This window comes from Corythoichthys intestinalis, chromosome 5 (assembly GCF_030265065.1).
Source record: "Corythoichthys intestinalis isolate RoL2023-P3 chromosome 5, ASM3026506v1, whole genome shotgun sequence".
NCBI lineage: Eukaryota > Metazoa > Chordata > Actinopteri > Syngnathiformes > Syngnathidae > Corythoichthys > Corythoichthys intestinalis.
In genome coordinates, this window is record NC_080399.1 from 29546926 (window position 1) to 29565946 (window position 19021).

Here is a 19021-nt window from a genome sequence, read left to right on the forward strand (position 1 = left end):
CATTCAACAATCGGCTTAAACTTGTTTAGCAAAAGTGGCTCTCTTTACCCAAACGGAAGGGCATTACAGAAGGTACAGTGGAACTGCACTTATTCATGTATCACCATTTGCAAATTCACCAATTTGTGTTATTTATTTTTAGGGCCTGAGCACTAAGCGTGCGAAGGCCCTATTGGTTTGCAAAGGATTATTAGGGCCTGAGCACTAAGCGTGCTAAGGCCCTATTGTTTTGCAAAGGATTATTTTAAAAAAATTGTTTTTTTTTTTTTCAGGGCAAATGAAAACGGCCAATTTAGAGGCCTGAACATGCACGAAAAGTCACCAAAATTTGCACATACGTGCGGAAAATTGTCAATTTCGATAATTTTGCAACGTTGCAAAAAAATGTAACAAAATGGCTCAGTGGCGCCCCCTTGAAATTTTAAAATTGGCCTATAACATTAGGGTCTGTCAACGTAGAGCGATGAAATTTGGGGAGTCTATACCTTGTCCAAAACCGCTCCAAAAAAGCATTTACACCCATATTCCAAACCCAACAGGAAATCGGTTATTTTGGATCGAATATGAAATTTTTATCGATTTACAGGGTGCACATTTGAGACCTTTTCGCGGAGGGAGTTATTTGGATGGTCTTCAAAATTGGTGAGACTGTTCAGGAGACATATGAGATCTTAAGTTTTCAAAATGGTGCGTTTTCATTCACGGGTCTGACCGGGGCGTGGTGCCAAAGTCGGCCATTTTTTCGGCAAAATGACAAGTTCAGTAAATGACTAATAGTTCCTTGACACAACGTTCAATCTTTTTCATATCTGGTATGTATGTGCGGTATCCCACCCTTAACACGAGTGCATTGAAATATTACCCATTAGGCCTACCGCCCCCTAGTGAGAACAGGAAATGCCTTTTTTTACGCGACAGGTTCCTCCTCCAAGGGAAAAAAATCTGTTGACCTCAAACCTGCATCAGGGGAGCCTTAAGACCTGTGTTCAGGTGTCTGATGAAAAATATTGAGGTTTCGTTGAAGCGGAGGGGTCAAAACTGGAAAGTGAAAATGACCATCAACAATTTGCCTCGCAAAAAACTTTGAACAGTCATAACTCAGCAGATATACAACATATCTACGCCAAACTTCCCGTGCTTGTTGAGAGTCATACCCTGAAGAGTCTTGTAAGGGTCATTTGCATCAACTCTACAGTGCCAACTAGTGGCGAAAGAAAGGAGTTTTAAAAAAGGCCTTTCCTATTGGGTTTTTTCAACGTAGAGCAATGAAATTTGGGGAGTCTATACCTTATGCAAAACTGTTCCAAAAAGTCTCTTGCACCCATTTTCCAAATCCAACAGAAAATCGGGTATTTTGGATCGAATGTGAAATTTTTACCCATTTGTAGTATAGTTTACATTTGGAGGCCTGAACATGCACAAAAACTCACCAAATTTTGCACATACATGCGGCTTTGCGTGGATTTTGATAATCTCGCAACATTACAAAAAAATCTAACAAAATGGCTCAGTGGCGCCCCCTTGAATTTTTCAAAAAGGCCTTTCCAATTAGGTTTTTTTAACGTAGAGCAATGAAATTTGGGGAGTTGATACCTTGTGCAAAACTGCTCCAGAAAGTCTCTTGAACCCATATTCCAAACCCAACAGGAAATCGGGTATTTTGGATCAAATGTGAAATTTTTATCAATTAATAGGGTGCACAATTGAGACCTTGTCACAGAGGGAGTTAGTTGGATCATCTTTAAAATAGGTGAGACTATTCAGGAGACATAGGAGATCTAAAATTTTCAAAATGGTGCGTTTTCATTCATGGGTCTGACCTGAGCGTGGTGCCAAAGTCGACCATTTTTTCGGCAAAATGACAAATTCAGTAAAAGACTAATAGCTCCTTGACACAACGTTCAATCTTTTTCATATCTGGCATGTATGTGCGGGATCCCACCCTTAACACGAGTGCATTGAAACATTACCCATTAGGCCTAGCGCCCCCTAGTGGGAACAGGAAATGCCTTTTTTTACTAAACAGCCTCTTCCTCCAAGGAAAAAAAAATATTCACCTGAAACCTGCATCAGGGGAGCCATAAGACATGTGTTCAGGTGCCTGATGAAAAATACTGAGGTTTGGTTGAAGCAGAAGAGTCCAACAGGAGAAGTGAAATGACTGAAGCCATTTCGTCTCACCACAAGTTTTGAACAGTCATAAATTGTAACTACAACATATCTGCGCCAAACAATCTCATGCTTGTTGAGTCATAATCTGAAGGGTCCAGTAGGGGTCATTTGCATCAACCCTACAGCGCCAACTAGTGGCAATAGAAAGTCACTCATTTTTCTAATATATGCCCAGTTCTTTTCAGGTTGGTCATTGTAGTTTCAAGACCTTTTGAAATACTTATTTTACGGCCCATGTCCACATGTCTCTGTCTGTTGCCGTGACGACCCTTTATCCGCTCCTTTTTTGTAGTACTCTCTCCAATAGGGGTTTTTATCTCTTAGGTGTGTGAATGTAAAGAGGCGACTTTCGAGCATGTTAGGTTCTAATGAGATGATTAGAGAGGACGATCTGCCACCACCCTGACCTGCACACTGTCCGAGTTGCGTGACGTCCGAGTTGCGCTAGATTGCGAGGGCCCGTTTAGTCCTGCTTGCAGGCCTAGTTTATTTTATTTCTTTGAGGAACTTAGCGCCAGCGATGATTCTCTCTGAAAGATTTTTCTTACAGGCTGAAAGCCTTTAAAGTTGACACTCAGGTTGTTGTTGTTCTTGTGGACACTAACTTTGAAGTCCTGAAGTACATAGCCTTCGGCATGTAGTGTGCTGGGGCACACTTGCGCTTGTTTTGTTATCGTAAGTTTTATTCCTAAAAGGTACGATTTATGTTGTTGTGCACCAGTGAAACATTATCTCCGGGGTCCTCAATTGGCGGACCACGGTCCACGACCGGACCACGGCCCACCTCTCTGCAGACCCATGGACGAACGAAAAAAACGAAGAAAAAAAACTTTTTTTCCAACATGTCATTTGTATAATTCGCCGATCTATCGTTATGCGCTACTTTTCTATCGCTAAATTCTGTTTCATTTTTAGTCAAATATCTTCCATGTTCCTACTTCTGTTGTCATCTCTATGACAACAATGCGCTGATTGGCTGAGAGAGCGTGCGTGGATGCGCTGATTGGCTGAGAGAGCCTGCATGCTGCTAGCTAGCTTGGACGGACCGCAGCCGTGTGAAACACGAGTTGCACCCGGAACTTTGCAATCTGTTTGTTTACATGCCACCAGTAGAAGACCAAATCTAACAAAATGGTATGCTCAAAGTTGACCAAGTGAATAAAAGTGGATAACGAAAATGCAGTACTGACTGATGATGTTGGTAAACAGCTTTGTGACCCCCAAATGCCATTTCTCTCATTGAGCAGTGTTTTCCAGTTAAAGTTACTATCAATAATTGCTATGTTTGCACCTTAATGACAGAGCTTGTCATTTATGTTCTGAGCAAGTGAATATGTACTGTACTACTTGCACGTTTTCTTTTTTGTCCAGCAGTGTTTTACAGTTACAAAATTGTCTGAACCTTAATCACAGATCTCTTCAATGGCGTACCGCAAGCAACACGTCACTTCCGCTCATTAATATTCATGACATTAGCTACTGTTGCTAAGTAGGGACAAGCGACCGTTTGTCCCTTATAGGAAATGAATGGAAATCGTGTACGAAGGAGATGTTTACAGAGTTAAACCTACCAATTCTCTCCGAAAATGATGTGCTTGGTGCCAAATTCACTGGAAAAGATGTGGAAGAACATAAATATGTTCAGTTAAAGAGATGGCTTGAGTGTCGAAGGCTGAAAAAGACGAAAAAAACGACCTAAGCATAGACTTAGCTTTTTTATCGACGCGACTGACAATGACATTCTCCTGTTTCAACAAGCTATCCTTTACCATCAGCCCTGTCTTTCTTATATATCCTCTGGTTGTCCTACGTCTCTTACCGTTCTTGGGGGTAATTTAGTTAGCTTTGTGTCGCGATCGCAAATGCTACTCAGTGACAGCCAACGAACACTTTTAATTTTTTCATTGATAACAAATCTTTATTCTATAATTTATTTACACTTCCCCCTTACTAAAGTGTATATATATATATATATATAAATAACAGAAACGGTAACAGTGGCAGTCAGATACCATTGTAATTCTTTTCATGTCATTCATTGTCAGACAGAAGCAGTACAGCACAACGTTACGCTAAAAAAATAAGTTAAAAATATAAAAATGGCTTACCTCCTTGTCCTCTGAAAGACCATGCCAGCCCAACAAAATATTTACTGCATATGAAATGTGAATAGATTCACCGAGCTGGTGTTAAAGTCTGCGCAAGTTGATTAGGTCTTCACATTTTTTCCTCACGAGTTTTTGGTTTCTGGAAACGTATGAACAAAACATCCTTCATGTGTCGTAATGTCTAGAGTCGTTTGTACAAGTTCCCAAAAAAGCAATGCGTGATCGGCATGTTCGTTTTTGAAAGATTACCTGGAGAAAAGTAGCACAAATTACGTTGTTTCTATGCGAGGGCGGGTCTATAATGTCCCACTTCGACTTTTCTTCGACTTTACGATGCGACGTCACTGTCTAAAAATAGCATGCGTGCGGTACGCCATTATTTAGTGTATATGCGTAAACATTGTATATGCATGTTTTTTTGGGGGGGGCGGGGGGGGTATTTTTATTTAAAATGGAAAAAAATGTTTTGTTAATTTATGTTTGTTTAATCAGAATGTACACTGTATTTTTGTTTGGTCAAAAGAAAACCACCTTTACCACCTTCGACCTGCCTTGTACTTGACCGGCATTAATAAATGGACCCATGCTTGTATAAAAAAAAAAAAATAATTGTGGACATTCAAAATTTGTATTTGGGGACCCTTGCACTATGCGGTTTAAACTAATCTGAGTAAACATTATACTGTACTTAAATAACTCGGAACCTGCAGGCAACAATAAGTCCGCAGTAAATGAATGAAATGAATCAGCACTGGGACAAAAAAATATATATAAAAAAATCAGACACTGAAAATCAATATATTCCTGGAATATACCTCCCACATGTCATTGTGATCTGTCATCAAATAATGGAGGAGTAGCAATTCAAATAGTGTCCTCACTAGAGTTGTCTGATAATGACTTTTTGACTGATAACCGATATCCAGATATTGTCCAACTCCAAAAATTTGATACCGATATCAAACCGATACCGGTAAATCCGGTCGCGCACTTAACCCTCATCTGTGCCAAAAAGAAGGGGAAGAAAAACAACAAGAGCAACAAAGTGAGGGAGAACTTCAGACTAGATGTCTGATAAAGCAGTGAAAAGAGTGCATTTACATGTAAATGATTCAATTACCGGTAAAATGCAATGCACACAAGTTAATTCCTTATCTAAATACTGTAAAACAACAACAACACAACAAGCAAAACAGAAAAAGAAAGCTTAAAAAATTCACATTTGTGGTGCCATCAAGAATGAACTACGAAATCGTGATGAAGCAACTGAATTATGCAGTCAAAATGTTTTAAAATGATTAATAGGAAAGAAGCGATTTTCATTACGAACTGCAAAATGTCCTCATAAATTCTTCAGTTCTTCTGGTGTATTATTTTCTACTTTTTTTTAATATAACAAATTACCTTCGTGTCGTTTCTCTTTCTTTAAGGGTAATGTAATTTTAAATGCATTTAAAATTATATGCGGTATACAGAATTTAGGATTTATTTGTCCGTTAATTGCAAGTTGAGAGTTATGAGCATTCGCTGTACGCCCTTTCACATGTGTTGGGTGTGTATGTTTTATCACCAATGCAGAGCAGAGCAAACACTATATGTATGTTAATCACTCACACAGAGGTTATGATGATGATAATGATGCATTCATGGTCGGCTGACTTCAATTCCCACATTGGTCCGATTCAAATCAGGTTGTGTACTAGAGATAAAAAGGGCGTAGAGGACATCTTTTTTGTGAAAAAACAAACACATAAACAGATATGCACACTCACACATACCCACACGAACCTTGTGTTTACTTACTTACTTGCCCTGATAACAAAGTTTGCTCACGTGGGTGCGCATCAGTGTTCCCTTTTTTGGTAGCAAGTAGCAACAAACGAGGAAACCCAAGCGCGGAGCAAACAAGTAATCCCTGGTGCGCACTGAATGAGTGAGCCCTGCAGCGCACCAAACAAATGAATTCTGGAATCAGTTGTTTGCCACACACAAGGGTTCACATTTTTTATTCACAACTGAATTTACTTGTTTGTGTGCACCAGTTAAGTTTTTTGTTTGTTTGTTTTCACATTGGAAATTACCTGTTTGGACTAGGAATTGAATGACTATTTTTGTAGTCAAGGTGATGATAATAATCTTGGTTTGCCAATCATGTTATTTTCCCTTGTGAACTAGCTACGTACATCTCGTTATCCCTGACAGTTATCAGTGAAAGAAAAACAACTCTCCTCAATTAGCTGCATCCAGCATCCATCAGGCCCTGATAACTGCTACTGAAAAAAAAAATGTTAGGCTGTGGCCCGAGTGCGAGTGAGAGCAATTAGGTGCGAGGATGCGTGGCTAACAGCTGCTGATGAACGAGGAGTGGCGTGCGTTGATGGTGTTGTAAAAACACGGCCAGCTGCTTGTCCCGAGAGAAGCTCTGCTTGCTTATTAGTGAGAGAAAAGCTTTGGCGTGATGACAACAGCCTACGTGGCTTTTGTGTTTGTTTGACGTCTTACCGCGACTCGACGGGGATAGCCGCAGCATTTCTCGAGAGTCGTAAATTGGCAATTGGCGAGCTTCAAGAGATTTTTTTTTCTTTGGCAAGCTCAGGAGATGAGGTCAAGGCCCCATCTTACTGCAGGAGAGAGTGTTATTATGTTGCTCCTTTAAAGCTCATTCACTGTTTTTACAAGCCTGCAGGGGAGGAAGTATAATGTAAACCAGGGGTGGCCAAACCTTTGTGCGTAAGTTCCTCAATTGTTTTAACTATCCATTTTTTTTTAAGTTGACAGATATACCCAATTGTTACAGATAACCCCCATAATTTTAACAAGTGCTAAAATCATAAAAATAGAGTAATTGAATGATGGACACGCCAATAACTCAAACATCTTGTATAGATACACAGGTAGTCTCCGGAACGAGTTCCGTTCCTAGGCTGTCGATGTAACCCGAATTTCCGCGTACATCGGAATTAACCTTTGAAGCACCCCAAGATACCCCCTGAACCTCAAAATAAGTGTCCAAAAACATGTATTATAAATCATATTAATAAGAATAAGATAAAGTAAAAAAATAAGATACTGTGAGGTACGTTCTGTTAAATGCCGTTATATTCAATGACTATTCGGGCTTGAAAAAATATATATTCGTGAGTGACAGCTCTGAGGAAAGAGTAGGGAGACGAGAAAAGGGTGATATCATGGCTGTTCAAGGTCGCTTGCGTCCCCTCTCTTAACGCACGCTCGCCGTCCGAACTCAAAAATCCGGATCGGGGCTTGCAAGAGGAGTTCGCGCCGGGGGAAAGCGGCAGCAGCAGCAGCTTGAGAACCGGGAAGTGGGACCAGACGCCGTCAGGAACTGCAGGATGGCGGCGACGCTGCTGGGGGATTAGGGGATCCTGACATGGCAAGAACTAGGTGCTGTTTACGCAACTAAAAAAGGACAGGAGACAGAATGGCATCGAGACTCCGGTGTCGTAAAGACGAAATCACGTAAGTCGGGTAAGTCGTAACCAGGGGACTGCCTATAAATATATATACACCAGTGTTGTCAGTAATGCGTTAGTTGGTAACGCGTTACTGTAATCTGATTAGTTTTTTTCCATAACGAGTAATCTAACGCGTTCATTTTTCTACACCAGTAATCTGATTAAAGTTAGTTTCCTTAGTGTCTCTGCATTACTATTTTTTCATTGCCTCATGACTTATGTAGAATGAAGAATATTGTAGTCGTGTACGAAGAGCATTTTGAATAGAAAATGCTAAAATAGAAGGTTCCCGGTATGTGCTTCCATGACAACCTCTAACTGTAGCTATTTCCTGTTTTGGTCTCGCGTCATATGTGTTGTGGGACTGAGGCGGGTGGACATTCGAGCCGAGTGTTGAGACGTTGCGAGGGAATGTTGATCTGTGGATATCCATGAATGAAGGTGAGTATTTTTCCTTCATTCTGGAGGGTATCAGCAAATGGTTGGACCGCCTACATGCGCGGCTGTTTTGTAGCTTTGCCGTAGCAACGACGGGCAGTCATCGCACCAAGTTGGCAAGCTTTGTTTACATCATATGCGTGTTGCTAATTTATGCCGTGAGGTGATGTGATCGTTTAGCCTCTGTGGGATGTGTTGTAAGTCCGATTGAGTGAAAAGTGCTTAGTTGTCGCCACGTTTTGTAGCCAAATTGACCGGATGTGTGTTGAGAGGAGTACTTCCGGGTTGTACACGCGCATCCACGCCTGCCACCACCTTTGCAATTTTGTGCAGTCAGTTTGCATTGTTTTACATTGGCACTGATATGCTGTTAATCATAACCCGAAATTCAGAAGTTTTGACATTAGGCTTAATCTTAGAGTTAGCGGAGTTTAACTGGTCAGTGGAGTTGATTTCAACAAATTCCATGCACTTTGTGAGATATTTGTTAGTTTCAGGGCTCCGGAGTGGCTAAGCTAGCACGAAATTCTGATATTCCCCTTTAAATTCAATCATCGGAAAGTCAATTACATGTGATGACATTTTTCTGTTGTCATTCTTATGTTGAGGCGGCAAAGGGAGAAAAATGGGTAAAAAGTAATTGATAGATTACTTTTAAAGTAACTTAGGTACTTTGATAATGAAGTAATCAGTAAAGTAATTAGATTACTTTTTTAGGCGTAATCAATAATCAGTAATTAAATTACTTTTTCAAGTAATCTGTGACAACACTGATATACGTACACATACATATATATGTCAATTTCATACAATGCCATTTCTAAAGACTAGGACCACCTACATTGGACTAATAATTGCAATGAACAGATGAATAGATTAATCAGAAATAGACCAAAGACTGAAAAATTTGCAATGAACCAGAGGTAAAACATTACCCAAAACAGACTCCCGCGTCGTAAAGACGAAATCACGTAAGTCGGGTATGTCCTCACCCGGGGACTGCCTATAAATATATATACAGATACATTTACAGTATATGTCAAATTCATGCAATGCCATCTCTAAGGACGAGGACCACCCACATTGGACTAATGATTTCTGAACCAATGAATGCATTCACCAGAAAAGGACCAAGGACTGACAAATTTGCAATGAACCAAAGATAAAACATTACCCAAAACAGACTGAGGAATTAAAACAATTCCCGCAGAGGAAGGCTTAAAACTACCAGAAAGTGACCATATCACAAGTCTACCTGAATAGGAAAATGAGCTGAGTAATAGGCTGCTTCACCCAAGCTCGAGTGTTTTTGTGCTCATCTGAAAAGTGTCTCCAGCAGTGTGTGTTTGTCTTTCAAGTCCCGCACCCTTACCAAATGTCAAGGGCCTGCTTGACTCAAGTGCGGCACTCCACTGCGGGGCTCGAGAAAAAGTTAAAAGGTTAAAAAAAATTAAAAAATTTAAAAAAAAAAGACGGCGTGCATAGCAATTGCAATGCATGCCTTCAAAAGTATGATGAAATTAGTGCACATGTCTGTGCATGAGGGGTATTTGAATGGTGATAGGTTCAAATATTAATAGGATTCTTAATATACTGTAAATATATGGATACATGTATTCTTCACCTCCATTCCGTATTTTTGAAACACAGATGACCCATTGCTCAGGAAAAGAACAGGAAAAAAAATCACGTACTTTACTTCCACTAAAAGAGAGTCCACCACAGAAACCCTTCAAGGCAAAATGGCCGCCATTCACTTAGTCCGCCGACACAACCTTGAGACCTCTAGCCTTACGTATAAGATATCTATGAGGTGGACCCCATTGTACTGACAGCGCATATTCTTTAGATCGGTATTACGACAGTTACGCAGCAAAATTTAAATGGAACGGTTTTCAGGCGAGTTTACTTTTTACATTATGACACTGTTAACGTCATATTTTTTCCCTGAGAAATGTGGCATGAGGATGGCCTGAAATGCGTGAGAGACATGTTCATTATGTGAGAGTTCAGAACCCTGTTTCAATGTTAAATGAATCACACACTCACACAGTATGACTCTAATCCTTTTTATCATTAAAGTTATAACCGTTGCTTTCTTGATTAGAGTCCAAGTTATGGTTAGCTACATGCCTGGACCTCCTTAACTCATTTGCTCCCAAAAACGTATAAATACGTTCTATTTTTAATTGTTTCAGTGTCCCAAAGATTTACGTTTTTTTCACAAGAGACATCTCTAGGTTCTGATTCAACTTAGCTCCAAAGCACAATGCTGAAAATCCATTTTAAAGCAATAAAACTGGCCACTAGAGGGCAGTAGCGCATTTGGTAAGACCCGCAACCCGATTCAACAGAACGAATGGCCAGGCCGCATGACCGGGGTTCCGGTGGAAGCCGACCGAATGGACGTCCAGGATGACAGGCGGCGGACGACCGAGCAGAACAACCGAGGTGATGCCCGGGATGCCAGGCGCTGGACGACCGAGCAGGACGACTGGGACCACCAGTGCAGCGGACGATACAGTTGAGTCAGTGCTGCTCGCTGAGCAGACCCCGCGCGGCCGTGCTCGGCCGCTCGCGTCCCCCACACCCTTCAGTGCCCCGCGACTCAGCCAGAAACGCGCACAGCCAAGCCAGTTCCCTCCCAGGAACCCAAGTTCCCCAGGCGAACTCCGCCACGAGGCAGCGGTCACCACAAAAGAAAGACCAAAAAACTCCATCTTTATGAGACAGGCGGGAGACATGAGACATGTGGGAAAAGTTTACCCCAGCTGTCGCAGCCACAACAGCGTCATCTCTCAGTCAGTTATGTGTAAAGAAATTGTTACTTTGCTATCAAAAGCTCTATTTTTCTTGTTGTTCATGTCATTTTGTAAAAGGAAAATATTATTCAGATGTTTGGGATGTAACTAAAGCCAAAAATAGCTGTGTTAAAGTCAAAGTTATTTTTGAAATGTATGCGTTTACAAAAAGCTCACTTTCTCTGTTTTTTTCATCATAAATTGAAAAACTGCTCAAACTAAGCTATTTTCTAATGCTGATTTCTAAAGAATGGAAAAAGATATCAGCTAACTTTTTTTTCTGCTGAAAGATGAGAGTCTAATCTTCCTTTTGGTGGGTTCCATGTTTGTATAGCAATAGAACAGAATTTTTTTGTGGGCCTTCTAAAATCAGTCAAAATCCAGTAAAACGGCCGGGAGCGAAGGGGGTTGCACCGATGAAAATGGCTGGGAGTGAATGAGTTAAATGCTGGTGTGATCAAGTAGCCTTCCACCATCACAGTTATTCAGCGGGCCACGCACGAACACACACAAGCCACAAAACTTTAATTCAGAGACTCCTCTGGGTTTTTGCGGCTCACCAAAACACTTTTGCTTATGTTCTCTTTACTCAAACAAATGTGTTATTTGTTCACATTTTACACATACACACGCACAGTTGAAAAGTAATAATGCCAGCAAAGTGCAATTGTCGCTGGTCAATATTTCCTCTGGAAGATAAAGCCTGTAGGCAGCACCCAGCACGCCAGCAAAAACACTTTTTTTGTTTTGTATTATTTTACACTTTAAGTCTTTGAAAATGTGTGACTTCAGGAGGAATCTAATATAGCATGTCTCGCCCTGATTTCCATTTTTGGGAAGGTCAAAAGATTGGCATCATCACCAAAAATGTGTTCCTCACCTTTAGAGTGGAACTCTTACCGTAGTCTTGTGCCCTGAAGTTGACTCAAATCAGGAAGTTGTCAGCTACTCCTGAGAAGCAAAGAGATACGCTAATGTCACACATGCTAAAAAAATATTTTAGTAAACAAATGCAAAAATAGCAATGGTAACAATAAAAGAATGCCATTTAACTTAAAATAATAACAATTATTTAAAAAATAGTCCTCTGTGATCACTCCTGCTGGCTGAAACTAATAATTTACACAAATAAGAGCTATTCTATGCAAGCCAAGGATAGCGCTAACTCTACATCTACCATAAACATATGCATGTACTGTGTTTGTGCTAACAGTCTAATGCTTTGACAAACAGCTCATGTTAAATCCAGTAAATGGATAGCAGAAAATACTGTCACTGCTCCGTCACACAGATTAATATTATACTGTATATATTTGAACCGTTCTCCATCCACCTGCATCATCACCAGAACAGAAAAGTTGCCCTCTGTCGTGCCATTATTAGCATCGGCCGGTGGCGGATAAGAGCACACAGCAGTGGATAATAGGCTATCCTTCCCGCGGCGCTATCACCAGCACACACACCCGCCTTCCATTACCATAACACTCGCAGCCGTAATAAGCTGGGAGAAGCTTCCAGTCCTGACGCCCGCTGTGTGACGGGAGGTCAGCGGCGTCAAGGGTGTTTGCTAGCACATGCCTAATTGCGAGAAATCAGGACGCCACAGCAGCAGCAGCAGCATTACTTCATTTTTCTGTCTTTGTGTGGCTAGTCTCTTGCTCGCCCGCTAGGGAACGAAACAAATCATAGGCCACTTCAGGAAAATACATTACTCAAGTGTTGGTGCCACTATTGCAGGTAAATAAAACATATTCCTTGTAATTGGTAAGGACGGGACATAATCAAAATATATCTAATTGTAGTTAGAGTTTATTATGATTGCAGTCAGAAGTACTGAACATTGAGTGAATCATATCAAACTGAGGTGATTATATTGTATGCTAATGGTGTAAAGCCTATCAGATTGCAATAGTTTATTTTACAGTATCATATCACTTTGCATTGTAATTATTGGAGTTTAATGAATCGCACCATAAATTAATTTTTGTGAAATGTATCTTATCGTATCATATTGTTGATGGAGTGAATAGCATCAAATCTCAGTGCACTTGTGAATATTATTCTAGCCCAGTCTAATTTTTTTTGTGTTCAAGATTAGACATGCACAATGATCAAGATAGACTTTGTACCATTCCGTTCAACAAAAATGTTATAGTTCATCAACATTCCTGGTAAGTTTAAATAGCTTTCCTGAGATCATGCTTTTACATTTCATCCAGGAGAAAAATCTTCTATAGATGGATATTAAAGATGCTAAATAAATGCCATATCTTTCCAGGTGGGAAATATAGGGTTACAGTCAGTGACGGCTGATAGTAAACCTGTCCATTTTTAGCATTTGGAAAGGTGCCTTGGATTCCAATAATTATCCCTATTGGGAGTTGAGTGGAACGTAAGGGATTTATACGATGACTACAATCGTGATTACTTTTTGAAGTAGGAGATGAATTATGTGTGGTATTTTGGCCCAGATGTTACCATTGTTGATCCCATCCAACATGGTCCTAAAGCTTCTCTCATGATTGCCCTCATTAGCAGTGCCATCGATATAGGAGGCGGCTGCCAGCGGTCCTGATATATGCGCTCCACTCCACCACAGAACACCAATGAATTATCTGACGGGAAATTATGCAGCATCATTCTTTGTATGATTAGGTCATGGACCGAACCAGCCCCTCATCCCATTTCTCACCTTAGAATCTTGTCCATACTACGTTCTGACCTTAAACTTAATTTGGGTAGTTTGGGTGATAGCGCAGATGTTTGCATTGACATCCTAATAGGTTGAGCACTACAGAAAATCGATGGACTCTGTTTCCTTTTAAGTGATGATGACTGGGCGCAATTTAATGATTATTCATGACGGTGTCACGCATCATCAAGAAGGTAATTATGTGTCACATTAATTTGACAAAATCATGAAAAATGAAAACGCTCAAGCCAGTGGATTGTAACCATGGTCCCGTATGTATCAGAATGACCCTCTCCACAAAATGGACAAACATAGTGAGATGGAAGCACGAAAGAAATCAGGTCGGAGTGATGATCTCTCTCCTGGGCTCCTCGGCATGAAGCCCCTGAGGACGCACGGGGAAAAAAATTACGCCCAGGGCGGTGGACATATGAGGTACTTGCAAGGTGGATTATAATGTGTGAATAGCAGAAAAAACTTGCCATGTTGAGAAATGTTACCATTTTGAAGCAATATGAAAACCAAGTGTGCCAAGCACAGCAGTCAGTTCTGTTTGTGATTAGCCCTCATAATCAGTCCACCAACCCACCTACTCATCCATCTTATACTAGTCATGCATCTGTTTTTGCATACATCCATTCACATAACCTATCTAAATGTCTATTCATCTATCAATTCACTCATCCTTCCTAAATCTAATCCACACCATCCATCCATTCATCTATCCATCTCATTAGTATCCATGCGTTCAATTAATCCATCCGTTCATCCATCTTAATTAGTATCCATTTTTTAATCCATCCATCCATCCATCCATCCATCTTAATTAGTATCCATTTTTTAATCCATCCATCCATCCATCCATCCATCCATCCATCCATCCATCCATCCATCCATCCATCCATCCATCCATCCATCCATCCATCCATCCATCCATCCATCCATCCATCCATCCATCCATCCATCCATCCATCCATGTGTCCAACTGTCCATGTGTCTGTCAGTGCACACCTGAGCAGTCTCCTTCTTTAGTGTGCACATGTGCAAGCGTGTGTGTGTGAAGGGGTGCGTGTTGAAAGCGTGAAGCATGGTGCAATATTCATGGTAGACTTTTTGACAAGCTGGCTGTCACAGCTCCTCCCTACACACTCTCCCTCGCTTATTTACATTTCTCGTCGCCTTCTTACCTGCACGTTTTTTCTTTCACATTTCGACCTGCAGAGGATTTCATCTCGGAGATAAAGAAAAAAAAGGCACATTGGTTTATTTTTTTGTGCCTGTTGTTAAGTCACTGTTAAAAGGTATGCTGGGAGTCCTTCAGCTCGCTATTGCTACCTGATATGTTTTCCCAAGGTGCTGCTTGGCGCTCCTGTTTGAAATTGATTTAAATCATGCCAGGATAATGGAAGGATAAGAATAGAGGTGTCTCTTGAATTCATGTGGAGATTCTCCAACAGATGCTTATTGTTTATAACTAGTCAGGAAAAATACACTATCATCACTAATCGATTAGGTGTGTTTGGCTGATATTGAACAATAACAAAAACCAGTAGGGGAAATGTACAAACGTTAATATTAGGGTTGAGGGGCTTTGGTATTGGGCCATTTAGTAAAGCTAAAGATTGTACATGTTTGGAAAAAAAAAAAAATTTTAAACAGGTGCAAATACCTAACGTGATTTTCTGACTATAAGCCGCCACTTTTTTCCTCATTTTGAATCCTGCAGCTTTTTGTCCACTGCGGCTGATTAGTTGATTTATTTGGGTTAATAAGTAACCCTTTATTTGACAGTGGCGTCATAATTATGACCTGACACTATCATAGGCAACATTGAATGCTTATGACAAATGTCATTCGGTGTAACCCGGAAAATGATTGCACGAACTCCATTTATGTCCAGCTCAGATCTTTTAAATCCATTCAAAAGTGAGATAATTTGCCGGATAACACAAAATTACATCTGTTATAAGCATTCATGAATGCTCATGACAATGTTATGTTATGATTAAGGCGCCACTGTCAAATAAAGTGTTACCGAAATACCATAAATAGCAATAAATGAAACAACTGGAACAGTAACTGAAGAATAATTAGCACAGAACACAAATTCTGATTGTTATTAATGTCTGTAGTGCTGCAATGCATGCTAGGAGGCATGTTAGAAGAGAACAATGTTGACAGCAGGTGGCAGCAGAGGTTGAATGTCTCCCCCAGCGGAGTAGTGATGGCCAAATGAAGCTTCTTAAAGCAATGAAGCTTTACAGCTAATTGTTTCAAAGCGCCATGGTGGTTAATTTAACCTTCTGACAATCGTATGATGCCGCTGTCAAATAAAGTGTTACCGATTAATACATTTTTGTGTAAATATCCCATAATACAGTGAGGACAGCTGCAGCTTATACTCCAGTACGGTTTATAGTACAAAAATTACGGTATGTTGTTGGGGATACAGGGCTCTATTTTAGTGACTAGTGAGAGGCTGGCGTAATTCTCTATCGGGATCTATGCAGAGGTGGGTCATAATTTCATAAGTGTGCACAAGCAGAACCATTTGAAAGAGAGTGGTTTGCGCTGCTATGGGAGTGATAACAACCAATTCTACTGTATTTGCTACCAACCACAAGTCACCTTCTCATCCTCTTCAAATTAAACTACCCCGATCGTTTGTGTGTTTTCTCTTCTCTATGGTTTGCCAAATTTAAAAGAAAATAATTTTCAAGTAACAGGGTTTTATAGGTTTAATGATTGTGATGTTTTAGGAGGTAATGGTTTTGAGTAGGTGCGGGGCAATGATGAGATTAGCATTCGGTCGAGAAGTGGGGTAAGGGTTCATGGTCAGGGTTTAGGCTAAGGGTTGGGTAATAGAATGTGGGTTAGGTTTTGAGAAAATGTAGAAATGCTGTCACTGTATATTGCATTGGTGACAATAGACATGTACTCGATCTTTTAACATCAACAGAATTTTTGTGTACTATGAAACATTTTCGCAAGTCTGAAATTTTGCTTGGATATTTACCTTTTACATAATTTATTGCTTATCTACTATAATTCAAAATAAATAAAATGGGGCTTATGTGCTGAAATGGGAGATTCATCTAAGGATTACAGTATAATAAAATACCGTGTAAACTGTATTTGTGTATATACATACATATATATATATATATATATATATATATATATATATATATAATATATATATATACACACACACATATGTATATATACATACACATATGTATACATATGTGTGTGTGTGTATATATATATATATATATATATATATATACACATATATACACAGTATTTATAATACTGTATATAATACAAATATATGTATTGGATAGGTTATAACGATACGATATTTATGGGTTTCATGTCTTGCAGGTCTTTGGTCAAAAATACTCTATGCTCTGTTTTCCATGCATAATCCCTCCTGTTCAGAAAATCGTTTCAATGAACGTCTGCAGCGAGGTGCTGAAGTCAACGAAAATCATTTGCCATCAAGGGCAGAAAATCTTTGTGTGGTGACATGCGGCTTGTTTAAGTCCGCCAGAGCGTTTGGCCGCGGAAGGCGCCATTGATCATCTTGCTGTTGTGTGATTAGCCTCAAAGCAAGAAGCAAAAAGGGAGGCAGGAAAGAAGGATGAGTTGGAGATTGCAAATCGAGCTTTCATTATGCTGTAACACTGGAGCTTTTCTTAGCACTCGTGCTAAATTTCTTGTGATTGACTGGTTTCCAGGAGTTGGCACAAAATCCAGTACGAATGATTGGTGACCATTTCAGGGTCAATGGCCAGTGATCAATTTGAGGGTGTTTCATTCAAGGTTGTGACTGGTAGCCAGTCCAGAGTGATTAACTGGTGAAGAATATGGTGTCGCAAAGCAATCCATCATGACTGGGAAACAATATAGTGAGACTGATCTGGGGTGTTTGACTGACAATTGGTCAATGGCTAGTTCAGGACGATTGACTCAAGACCAGACAGAGGTGAGTGCCCTTTGAGTATTTTTCCTTTATTTAAGGACAGCAATAGGGTTCCAATTATATTACAGTTTACAATAACGAATATACAGGTAGTCCCCAGGTTACGACGGACCTGATTTACTCCATTTTGATTTTACGACGCCTGCGTCTTGTCGTTTTTGTTTTGTTTTTTGTTTTTAATTAAATGTTGACTTTTGATTTGTGATACATGCTTTTATTTCGGCGTAGTAAGCGTAGAACAAGAAGCAAGCGCATGTACAGATACGCCTGCCCACCCCACACACCACTGGCGCCTCCAGAAATTTTTCATAGGGGTGGCCAGATGTGGCCACTTAAAATCTTGGGGCAGCACACCAAAACTAAAAGCCATAATTTCAGGTTTTCATTATATAATTGCAGTAAAAAGGTGAGGGGGAAACCATCAGAAAGACTTAAGGACAAGGCTACCGATGTACTTCTGGTGTATGGAAGAAGTCGGCGTGATGTCACGATGACGTCATCTCGCTTAGCAACGTGTCGCCATTTTGAGAAGGGGGCACGCACAGGTAAACATCCATCGACAAACGTCTGAAATTCATATATTTCGGGTGTGTTTTGCGTCTTTTTTCATAAAAACGTCATAAACATGGCTTACTATTATCACGAATCACTGCCGACAGACGCGAGGAGGCGATACAACTTAAAATTAGCGTGTATTGGCCTACAAATCTGCCCATACAAAGTCGCAGCTGATAACTGGATAAACAATCCAAAGGAATTGCCTGCAGTGGAGTTCGGAAACATCTACAACTATCTCATAAAGTCACCCAGTAAGTTGACCTTTATAAATTACGTGGAATATGTACTTTGTGAAACTTAAGAAAACTGGTAGTATATACGGAGTGATTATTTCTGCCCTAACCGCTAATTCGCCTCCAAGCGTTATTTAGCCGTGAGCACGTCACGGCAAAATAACCAATTCCCACCAGGCCAATAATATACCGATTGACCGATCAGAGCAGTTCACGGCAAAAGAAAAATAACGCTTTGCGAGTTGTCGGTTCCGGTAACAATAACCACTGCCCAGTCTATTGAATCCTAGCAGCTAATTGGGGCAAAAAAAATCGATTAACGTTTACTCACCAGTAATAAAATGTCGGCTGCAAACGTAAATGTGCTTGGACTTAGGTTCCCACAGGCGAGAATAGTCCACAGAACCGTCTTCTATTACTGTTCCGCGATCAATTGCTTTCAGCAATTTGTTTTTCGGAAGAATGAAGAACTTCAAATGCGGCTCCGAACTCTTCCTTGTGTGACAACCCGCAACACAGCAACTTTTAGTCATTCCGACGGAAAAAAGACCGCAA

The 19021-nt window shown here is 40.3% G+C and overlaps 1 protein-coding gene across 3 annotated transcripts in view; it reads right to left on the reverse strand.

Moving 5' to 3' along the window:
- mgat4c (mgat4 family member C) overlaps positions 1-19021 on the reverse strand; it is a 192414-nt gene that overhangs the window by 104123 nt on the left and 69270 nt on the right. For 2 of the 3 annotated variants that reach the window (XM_057836466.1, XM_057836467.1), the window contains exon 3: positions 11896-11946. The gene's annotated coding sequence lies outside the window, so the exon portion shown is untranslated. Of the gene's footprint in view, positions 1-11875; positions 11947-19021 lie in introns of all 3 variants that reach the window. The other variant, XM_057836468.1, reaches the window with a different exon arrangement.